Below are 12201 nucleotides of genomic sequence, written 5' to 3'. Positions count from 1 at the left end.
AGCACTAGTGGGGAAAGCAGAAGAAGGGGAGGCCAGAGAAGGAATGGGAGCCAGATGATGAAGGAGTTTGAGTGACGGGAGGGGCTTTGGTCTCACATCAGAGAAAGACAGGAAATAGAGGTGGTAAATAAACGAGTGAAATATCTGACTTGAATTTTTAGGAGATCACTGTGGTCACTTGGGGGAAGGATGGGTACTGAAAGAACAGTTGGGGGCTGTCACAGTCATCCTGGACAGAGGCGATGATAGCTTGGATGAATGGGGGTGATCAGATTCTAGAAAGAGTCTAAAGGCAGGCCGGGTGCGGTGGCTCAAGCCTGTAATCCCAGCACTTTGGGAGGCCGAGATGGGCGGATCATGAGGTCAGGAGATCGAGACCATCCTGGCTAACACGGTGGAACCCCGTCTCTACTAAAAAAAATACAAAAAACTAGCCGGGCGAGGTGGCGGCGCCTGTAGTCCCAGCCACTCGGGAGGCTGAGGCAGGAGAATGGCGTGAACCTGGGAGGCGGAGCTTGCAGTGAGCCGAGATCCGGCCACTGCACTCCAGCCTGGGCGACAGCGCGAGACTCCGTCTCAGGAAAAAAAAAAAAAAAGAGTCTAAAGGCAGAGCCTAAAGGATCCACCACCAAGATCGCTGTGGAGCTAAAAACAAGAGGAATGAAGGGTTTTTGTTTGTTTCTTTGTGTTCAATATATATACAGGTGAAAATACGGTCTTGCCACTGATGGAGGACAAGGAGTTTTGGTGCAGTAAGTTAGAGCTCACTTTAAAGCATGCTAAGTTTAACAGGTCTATTAGAAACTGAAGTGGAAAAGTAGAGTAACTGATTGGATATATGGATCTGGAGTTTCAGAGAGACATCTGAGTTAAATATATAATGTGGGCACGAATGTAGGTAGAACAATGACAGTCCAACTTTTAGAGGTTGAAGAAAGAATAAGGAACCAGCAAAGAAAATTGAGAAGAAGCAAACAATGAGATAGGGGAAATAAACCAGGAGAGACTCATGTCCTGGAAACCAAGTAAGGATAATATTCTCAGGCAGGGCCTGCTGGCAGGTCCAGTACGATGAGAACTGAGGAATAACTATCACGTTTTTTAAGGTGGAGGTCACTGATGACCTTGATGAAAACAGCTTTGTTGGTATGGGGCAAACAACGAATTATAGTTAAATTTAAGAGAAAATGAGAAGAGAAAGGCTAAAGATATCACTACAGATGAGTCTTTGGAGAAATTTTGCTTCAAAGAGATAGCAGCCGATTAACAGAATAGTCAAACAATGGTCAGCTATTAGCAATAACCAGGCAATATGTGGCAGACACAAAGCTATGTGTATGCCCAATTCTATGTCCTTTTTCTTCTTGGCACACAGCTGGGTCACCTTTTCACGATCACTATGACTAGATTCAGTGCATGGAGTGGACCTGGGTCATCACTGCCCAGCCTGAACTTTAAAAATGCTTTCCACCCCACCCTCCAGCTCTTTGTCTTTCTTGCCTTCCGACCGGTTGCAGTGGGTCTGGTGCAGGACTCACAGGCCCTGAAAACTGTGGGACGTTTTGTTTGAAGGCGCTTGACTTCATGAGTATCTGCATAGAACAGAGCTCTCCTACCAACCCACTTTGAGCTTTATGACACGAATCATATGATACTGGGGGGTGGGATGCTGTTTATAGCTATTAGCTTACCATGACTAACTGACTTTCAATTTATGCATCTCAGTGAAAGAACCCTAGGAGAGTCTACCAAAGATTGGGACGTCTTTACTCTTTTTAGCATTTTGTGATGACTTCAATATTGAAGTGTGTTGTCTAAAATTTACCTGATTTGACTAATGAGTTACAGCAGGAGATGCAAAAACATATAAATGGATGGTTTTGGAGGAGTTCTTAGATTTTAAAAGCTCTTTGTCTGTGTGGTTGATTGGGTGAATTTGCTGAAGGAAGACACTTGTTGGCATCCTCATTGTCTACCGACTGGGTTTACACATTTTGGAATGAAATTCAAGGCTTTCTACAGTCTATGCACAGAAAATTAGTTGGATATTTTGTTTTAAAATGTGGTTGCCTTCTCCCACACTCAGTACCCCAAAGCACTATTAAAATCCTTAGTAAAATCACAAAGGAATGAGCACCTATCTTCTCAAATCAAGTTATAAATTATGGATCCAGCAGTCAAAAGAAATAACTTTTATTCCTCTTACAACTCTCCATAAACCTTTGTTAAGATTTTCATTGATTTAAATTACTATAATAATCCAATACTTCAGGTAGTCTGGTTTTGAAAGGAAGCGTTTTACATAATATACATCAATTACTTGAAAAGACGTTTCTGTGTGCAGATCAGAGACAATCTATAACTTTCAAATGCAGATTTTATAATGTCCATCTCAACCCTGGAAATGCAATGGTGTAGGATTTCAGCTGGAAGACCACATAATAATAGGTATCATTTTTTTCATAACCGTCTTTATATCATCTGGCATTGTGCTTGTCACTATAATTCTTTAATTTTAAGATACTGTGAATTGAAATATGCGTTTTTTTTTTTTTTTTTTCTGGGGAGAAAAGAAACGTTATTACTTTACATGAAAACCTCAATTGCAGGAAACGTCCAGGCTTTAAAAGCCATTAGGAGTGGGAGGAAAACTCTTTTCAGACCTTAGGAAACAGACTACTGTCTCAAATCTACACAACACGGTGTGTAGAAGCACTGAGTTTCAGGCATAATCTCTCCAAGGTCACCACCTTGAGAGAGGCTGAGCTCAATTCGTAGACAGGATTGGTGGACACGTGAGATGGCCCTTTTCACATCACCATCTTGGCTTTTCTCCCTGCCTTTACTCTTCAAATCTTAGACCATTACTGACTCATTTGAATTCAACAATACTCCCCAATATAGCTAAGTCTAGTGAGTGAATGTACTTTAAAGAGTGGGGAAAAAAAAAACCCACACATTTTACTCCATTGATAATTTTCTAAATCTTCTTTACTCAATTCATGCAGTTAGTGATTTTTAGCCAAGCATTTAAGGCTTGGTTGAATCTGAAGATAATGTTAACACTTTGTCAAGCATTTGAATTGCTTCCAGCATATTGTAGTGTAATCCTCTGTCCACAAACATCCCTTCATTATTGCCTAATTACATGCAAATTTCATAAAATGAATGAGTTTTAAGGACTTGTCAATCTGTCATCCTAGGAACCACTGAAACATTTTGACTGCTAGATAAATAATCAGCAATAATCACACTATGCAAATTTGATATTTTCTGTACAATTATCTGAAACCATAAATAACTGGACACAAAGACATTTGGCATTCTCTCGGTGAGACTTGACCTGCAGGGCTTTTTTTTCCCTTTTTCCTCTTCTAGCAAATGTGCTAGTGGGAAATTTGCTGTTTTTGTTCTTTTTTTTTTTCCTAATTCCAACTGTGCAAATGTACCCAGTGGAAAATTATGAGTACAAAATGCAAAGAGAATTTTGTTTATTTTATCTGAAGTGTGTTTCCCCTTGGCAAACATTTTTTGTTTCCACTCTAATTTTCCTTTCTGTAATTTTACCTTCACTCTCGTGGAGTTTTTTTTTTTTTTTTTTCTCACTAGTGAAGAGGATACGGGTAGGAGTATTCAGTGTAAGGTTATTTGTTTTGTTCAAATTTATTTTCTCTATATTCTGTATTTTTTTCCTATATAAGTCATACGAATGTCTAATACACATCAGGCACATAGGACCATCCACTATCCAAAGGCTTATTATCATTCCATAGCCAAGCCTGGAAACTGTAAACAACCTATTTTAGTAAATTCACTTAACTTAAAACTAAAAATTGTTTTCCTCTGTGGTTGATGCCTGTGTCTCTGTAAGACTGTGAGGATCATCACGTCCTCTGTACCTTTTCATGAAAGTCGTCTGATGAGTCCTAAGAAATAAAAACACAGCTCTTTATTAATGTTTTTATTATGGAAGACCCCGAAATCGAAACAGCACTGGAGCATTCCGGAGCCACGTTTACCTTTGTTTTGTGAATCTCGTCAATGACTTTTGCTCGGACATTCCAGTTTTTTTTTTAGAGTTTAATGTCATGTTAAAGCCTTTATAATTATTTAATAAAAGCTTTGATTGACTGATTGACTGTAGAAAGAGACACCTGCTGATTATCATCTGGCAGTAAGTCACCAACAATGAGAAGAAATGAGAGGAGACCTTGCTTCTGTGGTTTGTTAATGGCTGGGCTCGTTAACAGAAGTAAATCCAGCATACCCCCTTTTTTTTTTCTTTTAACTGCTACTGCTGAAGAATCATCTGATATGAATGTAGGGTATTAACTTTTTTCTTAATCTTAAGATATATAGGCAAATAAGGTACTCTGGTTGATTTCATTTAGGAGGATAATGAAAGAGTGCCATTCAGAAACTCAGAGTTTAAAAATGATTAATAAAGTGCTTTGCACCACATCCACTCATTTTCTTCTGTAAGTAAGGCCATCAATCAATAGAAAGCCAGCCTGACTCATTGATACTATTATTATTCCTAAGCCTCTGTTAAACGTGAAAGCATCTATTGTGTTTTGCTGCTCCTAAAATGCGGAAGGTTAACTAAGTTGTTTTTAATGCTAAAAGCAGACAACCAAGAAAGCCGAGGTAGCGGTGCTTTGGTATGCCCCAAATCAAACATGCTGTGGCAATTCGGGAAGAAAACACGAAGTTCTTTTGAAATGTAGCTGAAAAGTTCAAAACTAGCTCGTGGAACCCCTCTTCCTTGAGGGTTCTTACTGCCAGTATTGTTTTTCATTCCATTCTTGAGTATTCCAACAGCAGCGTTCAAGGCAGGCATGTTGCAATGTGCATTTGCAAATTGCTTCAAGACCTGAAAAGGCAACATTCTCAACTTATAAACGAAGATGAAATATGTTTCATGAAAGCCATCTCTACAAAAAATAAGTAAATAAAACTCTCCATATGAGTAAGGTAGAGAAATGAATGTTCAGAGGTTACAGTCACTGATGTTATTTAATAATGATGTTATTTAATGATTCATAAACGACACTGAGGACAGCTATAGATGTTGTCTATGTTATTATATTGTATGTTATCAGTGAAGCATAATTGCAGCTTGCACCTTGCAATGTCTTACCATTTAGTTATATGTTTAAAAAAATTAAGACGTTAGTACAATAGTTTTATTGTTTCTGTCTATTCCATACATACTACTAAGTGATTATGCTAAATAGTATTAAAATGTTATCCTTTGGTTTAACACTGGATTTAGACCATGTACTATTTGAAGCCTGTCTAAGCTATCCATAAGGGAGTACAAATTGTTCATAGATGTCTTATCACACAAACTCTTCCCGTAGGTTTGCTGTTACTGAAGTTACTAGGGACTGATGATATATAACTTGAATGTGTAGTTCTCTGGCTAAAGATATATAGTAATAATGTGGGCGTGTCTCGTGTGTGTGTGTTTGTGTGTGTGTGACTATCTTCTTGGATTCTAAATATGAATTAAAACCTAAAAAATTTGGAACCATACAATTTTAACTGCTAAATTATCTTTGCAAATTGGCATATACCTAGATGTTATATATGTAAAATAATTCAGAGCCCTGCTTTGGCATTTTGGACCCACAGGCCAGGCTGTTGATGTGAAAGGCTGTAATTGCAGGCAGAACTGAGAAAAGGTTGTGGGGATACAGATAGGCTAGGAAACAGTTTGCAACTGACTTGAAAAAGTCAATTAAGGGAAACAGTCTGCAATTGACTTGGAAAAGTAATGGGTTACTTTGCTTATGCTTTTAAAGCTAATGAAAATGCTATTTTATTCCTCGAGAGATAATAGAATAATATTATCCACATGATTTTTTAAAATAAGGCCCTTCTATTTTATTTTTTCTGATCCTGTTCTTAAGTATATGCTACTGATTAACCAAAGTCACTACTGCCATTTTAGTCACTGCAAAATAACTGTTTATTCAGAACATTATTTCTGAATTTCTGAAGCTTTTACTTAGTTTAATTGATAGGCTGATTTTAAAAGTGGGTCTAGGAAATGACAGCGGGCCTGAGCTTTCTCTTTGCTTTCCTCTTCAGGCCAGTGTTAGGACTTCATTAAGCTACTCCTTAAAAGAACTCTCTGTGAGTCAGGATGCTTGACTAAGAATCAAATGAGAATATTGGCATATTGGCTTATAGGTTTGGGAACTGTCATTAAGATCGTCATTATTACTGATGCGATTTGGAGTTAAAAAAATACCTTTTCATGGCATAAATAAAGTGAAAGAGAAATCTTTCTCCTTTCGAGCATTTATATCACAACATTATCTTGAGTATATTAGAGCTTATTTTAATGAATTATATTTAACTTATTCGTGGTCAATTAAAAGCTATGAATATGAGCTAAAGAAAGAAAAAGAAAGGTACCATTTATTCTAAAATGTGCCACAAATTATAGTTCCTTTTTTTTTTTTTACAAAGCATTAGAACAAGTTCCTTTTCCCTGAACATACAACCAGAAAAGTGCAAAATTGTGTAAGAGTGGTGGTAAAACAAACACCCATATAAGCCACCACCACATTGAATATTTCCAGCCTCTCAGAAGCTCCCATCCTTCCCTTCCCATTTTCCTTTCCAAAGGTATAAGATGTCCTTGACTTTATAATGATCTCCTTGTTTTGCTTAATAGTGTTGCGTTTCATTTACATATTGATGCATGAAATGATATGACTTAGTTTGCTGGAACATGAGAAAAAAAATCAATCCATGGTCCATTTGGTTCCATGAAATGCAGTCGTACCTGACCATCTCTTCCAGCATGCTGGACTTGAAGGCAGAAACCTGATACCGTCTGTTGGGCAAATGACACCTTCTACAGGTGTTTTATGAGTATCAAATAGTACAATATTAGAAAGCACTTAGTAAACCACTAGTCCTGATAAGATATGTCCAGCACTCCGTGATAGAACTCAAGATGGGCATTGGTCACTGAGTATAAAACCAGAGACAAATGGCCAAGATGATTGACATCTGGAGTGAAGAAAAATAAGTGAACATAGGTGCTATTTTCCAATATCTGAAAATTTCTCATGGTGGAGAATCCCACTGATGTTGCAGTCATCCAAATGTCCTAGGTACTTGATAGAAGGTCAGAGTAAAATTTCAGAATTCTGAGCAATGACATTTATCCAAAAAAAGAGAGTGGGATGATAAAAACATGGGTTTTGAAGTGAGGTGGCTCTAGATTTAGATCCTGTTTCTAGCTCTTGCTGACTGCATAAATTTGGACAGATCCTGGAACATCTCTACGCATGTGTACCTCATGTACCATAAGAGTAACCTATGTATCATTTGTGGATTAGATAGTGTATGCAAATCACTTAGGACAGTGTCTGACATTTATATGACAATTGAATGAGCGAGTTCCCTAGGGGACAAAGAATTCAAGATGAACTGAGATGACTGCTAGTCAAGGCATCATCAAAGAGAAGAAGCCAAATTTGTCTTATTCTTGGTTTATCCCCAATCTTAGCACTTAGAAGGTTCACACAAGGTTTTTATAATACATGAGTGATAGAAGGGATGTCTGTATTGAGTTGAGCTTAAAATTTATGTTTATGTCATTCTTCCTTTTTAAAAAATAATCTTTAATTCTCAGATCAGCTAGTCCCAACTGGGAAGCTGGAAAACAAATCCAAAAGAGAGAACTTGTTCAACTAAGTGTACCTTCCTTTGCTAAAGCATAGCTACAAAACTTCACCACTATTCATTTTCTAAATGTCAGACATAGGAGCACTTGGTGCTCTTAGGTTGTGCTTCAGCAGAGTAGTTCTCAAAGTTCACAATACAATAGAAGCATCAGAGGTGCTTTTAAGAATCCTTATGCCAGGCCACATCCTAGACTGATTAACCAGAATCTCTGAAGGGACCCTGGCATTCCTGTTTTTACAAACTCCCCAGGTGACTTCAGTGGGCATCCAATGCTGCTAACCAGGACCTTAGCATTTACTGTATGTTAGGCCCCATTCCAAGTGCTGGACAAGAAGCTACCAGAGCTCTGCTTAAAGAGCTGACGATCCCCTCAAATAGCCCATGTGTAGAATGCATTGCAGGTGTTGTCCATTACGACCCACCATAGGTCAGCACTGCAGGCTTCCTTAGCCTCCCCAGGAACTGGAAGATTTGAAGTGGATATTCACATAGCAGGATGGCATTTGACACAAATACAAATTAGAACATATTGTTTCCAATAAATACAGATTATTATACTGCATTTTAACCCAAGATACCTACAAAGCATCTAACTGCTGAAAATCTAGCACCCATGGGTCATTTAAGCAGCCATGTGTGGAGTTGAGGGGTGCTGGAAAAGTTCCTTTTATCTCAGCATCTTTCCTCACAAAATTGTGTCATACTTTAAAATTTCAACATTGATTATTGTTTATCATTTAGGCATTTATGATCGCATCAACCATTTCTAATTAACTGGCTTTCAATCCAAAAAATGATGTGATATTCCATTTGAAGGAACTCTCAAGTGAAACAAGATATGAGAGAAAACTTTATAAATTGTAAAGATTTTTGGAAGTCATTGTTGTTGCTATTCATTAGTTGATCATATTCACTATGGCAAGGATTGGACAATGGAATGTCAATCAGGCAGACCTCAGGGAACAGTGAAGCCTGGGGCTCTGAAAAGCTGTGGAGAAAAACCCCAAGGAGGAGTTACCAGTACAGGAAGGAAGGTGAAACAAATTCAGAGGTGATGGTGTGAGCATGCCATTATCTGAACGTTCATATCCTGATTTACACCGGCCTTGTGGATATCTCCTCATAAAGGGAACTCCCTTTCATGTGATTGAGGACACGCTACTCTTCCTTGGATACATTGCAGGTGCTAATTTCCTCTTAGCCCTCCGCTTTCAAATTGGGAAGGTCCTCCATGGATTCAGCTGTCTGGGAATCCCTCTCGTTCATGAATATGCCTATGTCATGGGTTCTCAAGTTGGACTGAGAATCATCTGTGGATTTTATAAGAAATGCAGATCCCTGGGCTCAATTCCAGGTCTACTGAATAAGTATTGCTTGTGAATGGAGCCCAGTGATCTGCATTTTAACAAGTTCTCCAGCCATATCTGATACATGGAAATGTCTGAGATCCATTGGCTTACGAGGTATGTTACTTTCTAAAGAATACATTATTCTTTTCATTTGAAATAAGTGATAAACACATGTAATACTGAAATACTAAAATTGTTTCAAATGAAATGCAGAATCATTAATCATTGGTAATTTATCTCACTACTATGCCTCTCCTAGGGACAGCCAGTGTTACCAGTTTCTGGTAATGCTTCACTCAGTGTTAAGATTACAATCTTGACTTTCATTTTGTTTACACTTGCCAGGCATTCCTTTTCTCATCTTTGTGTTTTTGAACATTCTATGTCATTTTTTGGGGCAGTGAGTGGTTTGGGAGCATCGTGTATATACTTTACAATTGGGTTTTGCTTTGAACCCCAATGAATCTTTTTGTGTTCCACAGACTAGTTTAACCCACTTTATCTTTATATGGTAGGTATTTCATAGTTTTATAAGCATATTTCATTCAATGTTTTCTAGTTTTTATTTTAATAATTTTCTTTTGTAGTTCATTGTGTTAGCATAGGGTTTCTTTTTGAGAAAATGAAAGTTTTGTATTTTAATGTTTTATAGCAGTGGGATGGGGATAAATGTTTGACAACCTGCTCTTCAGAAAAATGTATATAGCATTTGCCAATTTCTCTTGTATAAATACTACCACAGCTGCGTTGTAGTTACCTTTAAATACATATATATGTTTGTATATATATTCATAATTTAACTTTATAATATATATTTTCTTCTCTAGACAATATCTTGTGAGTAATGGCAATATTAATTTATTTCCACTTCACCACCCACTTAAAAATACCGTCTGTTGATTTCTCATTGTATATAATATGTTATTATTTAAAATATCTATTTTGAGTAAAAGTAAAATAAACCTGCTTTTTTTCTGAGACAGGGTCTTGTTCTATTGCCCAGGTTATAGACCAGTGGTTCAATCATAGCTCACTGCAGCCTAGAACTCATGGGCTCAAGCAGTACTCCCATCTCAGCCTCCCAAAGTGCTGAGATTACAGGCATGAGCTGCCACACCCAGCCAAACATGCTCTTGTGTGAATAGGAGAGATGCTCCTAAGAGCTGTTGAGTTGAATGAGCTCACTGTGCAGCACACCTATTTGATGAAGATATCACGGACTTTGGAGTCACGCAGACTTGGGTTTGGCCATTTACAACCTGCCTTATTTTGGGAAAACAAACCAGCTCTGTGAACCTGAGGCTCCTTATCCATAAAATGGGCATAAAACTAGCCACTCCACAAAGTATGAATGAGATGACATGTAAAATACTCATCACAGGCCTGGCAAATAGTATGTACTACAAATGTGGAGGTATGGTGAACCGAAGAGGAAGAGGGAAGTCAGCCAATGCATTTTCTTCTTCCTAGCTGTTAAGGACTAAATGTGATCCCCTCAGATTAATATGTTGAATTTCAGCTCCCAGTATCTCAGAATGTGACTGTTTGGGAGACAGGGTCTTTAAAGAGTTAATTAAGGTTAAATGAAAACATTGGGGTGGACCCTAACCTATATGACTGATGTCAGAAGGAGAGGAGATCAAGACACAGTGAGACAGAGGGAAGACCAGGTGAAGACGCAGGGAGAAGATAGCCTTCTATCAGCCAAAGAGAGAGGCCTCAGAAGAAACTGGCCCTACCAGTACCTTGATTTCCAACTTACAGCCTCCAGGACTGTGACAAAATAAATTTTTGTTGTTTAAATCACCTGGGTTGCGGTACTCTGTTATGGCAGTCCAAACAAATAAATACAATAATTTTGCCACTCTTGAACTTATATGATTTTGTTCTGTTTACTAAATGTATCTATTAAACGTATAACTAATTACAGTTTAATGTATATCTCATGTGGTTTCTCTCTCTATCCGACCACGTGTGCTCATTATTAGTTTAGAAAATGTGACCACACATCTCATGTGAAGAGTACCGCATAATCAGGAATTCAGTAAGGGTCCTGCTGGTGTGAGTGTAATGATCACAGGCCTCTCACACCTTTGTGAATATGTGTACCACATATCCACCAATTAAGGTAGCATGTCAGAGGGTCATCCTTGCTCCTGAAGAAAGCCCATGACTGTACTAAAGGGAATAGACAATGGGAGAGAGGCAGACTCAACATATTTTTTCCATTGAGTTTTTATCATGCGAGGCCTACACAGGAATTAATTTTGCTGTTCCAGAATGGAAGGCCCCAGAGGCATCATTATTAATGGAAAGTATATTATTATAGTCAAGTAAGAGATTATTCTTATGGACAAATATTTATTTTGTGTGTTAGGAATTAGTGCTACCGTCTGTTCCCTTCATCTATTTCTAAGTGTCAAGTCATCCTAACACTCAGTGGCTTAAAACAACACAAACATCACTTATTTTATTTGATAAATGGAAAATCTGGGCTTGGCTGGTGGCAACAGCTTATCTCTGCTCTTGTTGGATTCAGCTAGGAAGCTCAAAGGTAGCTAGCTGGCACCATTGGAGGCTTGTTCACTCCCGTGGCTGGCTGTGGCTGCAGGCTGTGGCCACTGGCTCTCAGCTGGCCCCTTGGCAATGACTGTGGCTGGAATAGCTACAAATGGCCTTCTCACGTGGCTGTTGGGCTTCCATACAATACGGTGACTGGTTTCCAGGGACACAGGTCCCAAGAGGGAGAGCTGGTAGAAGCGATGCTGCCTTTTCTAACCTAATCTCTGAAGTCATGCCATGTCACTTCTGCTGAGTTCCATTAGTTAAAACGAGTCACCGAGGGTCAAGCACAGTGGTTCATGCCTGTAATCTCAGTATTTTGAGAGGCCGAGGTGGGCAGATCACTTAAGGTCAGGGTTCAAGACCAGCCTGGCCAACATGATGAAACCCCATCTCCACTAAAAATACAAAAAATTTACTGGGTGTAGTGGCACTCACCTGTAGTCCCAGATACTCAGGAGGATGAGGCATAAGAATCACTTGAACCCGGGAGGCGGAGGTTGTAGTGAGCCAAGATGGTAGCCCTGCACTCCAGCCTGGGTGACAGAGGGAGACTCTGCCTTAAAAAAAAAAAAAAAAA

Source organism: Rhinopithecus bieti, unplaced genomic scaffold (genome assembly GCF_001698545.2).
Source record: "Rhinopithecus bieti isolate Rb0 unplaced genomic scaffold, ASM169854v2 scaffold_8783, whole genome shotgun sequence".
NCBI lineage: Eukaryota > Metazoa > Chordata > Mammalia > Primates > Cercopithecidae > Rhinopithecus > Rhinopithecus bieti.
The sequence above is the reverse complement of the archived record's forward strand: the minus strand, read 5'-3'. Positions refer to the sequence as shown.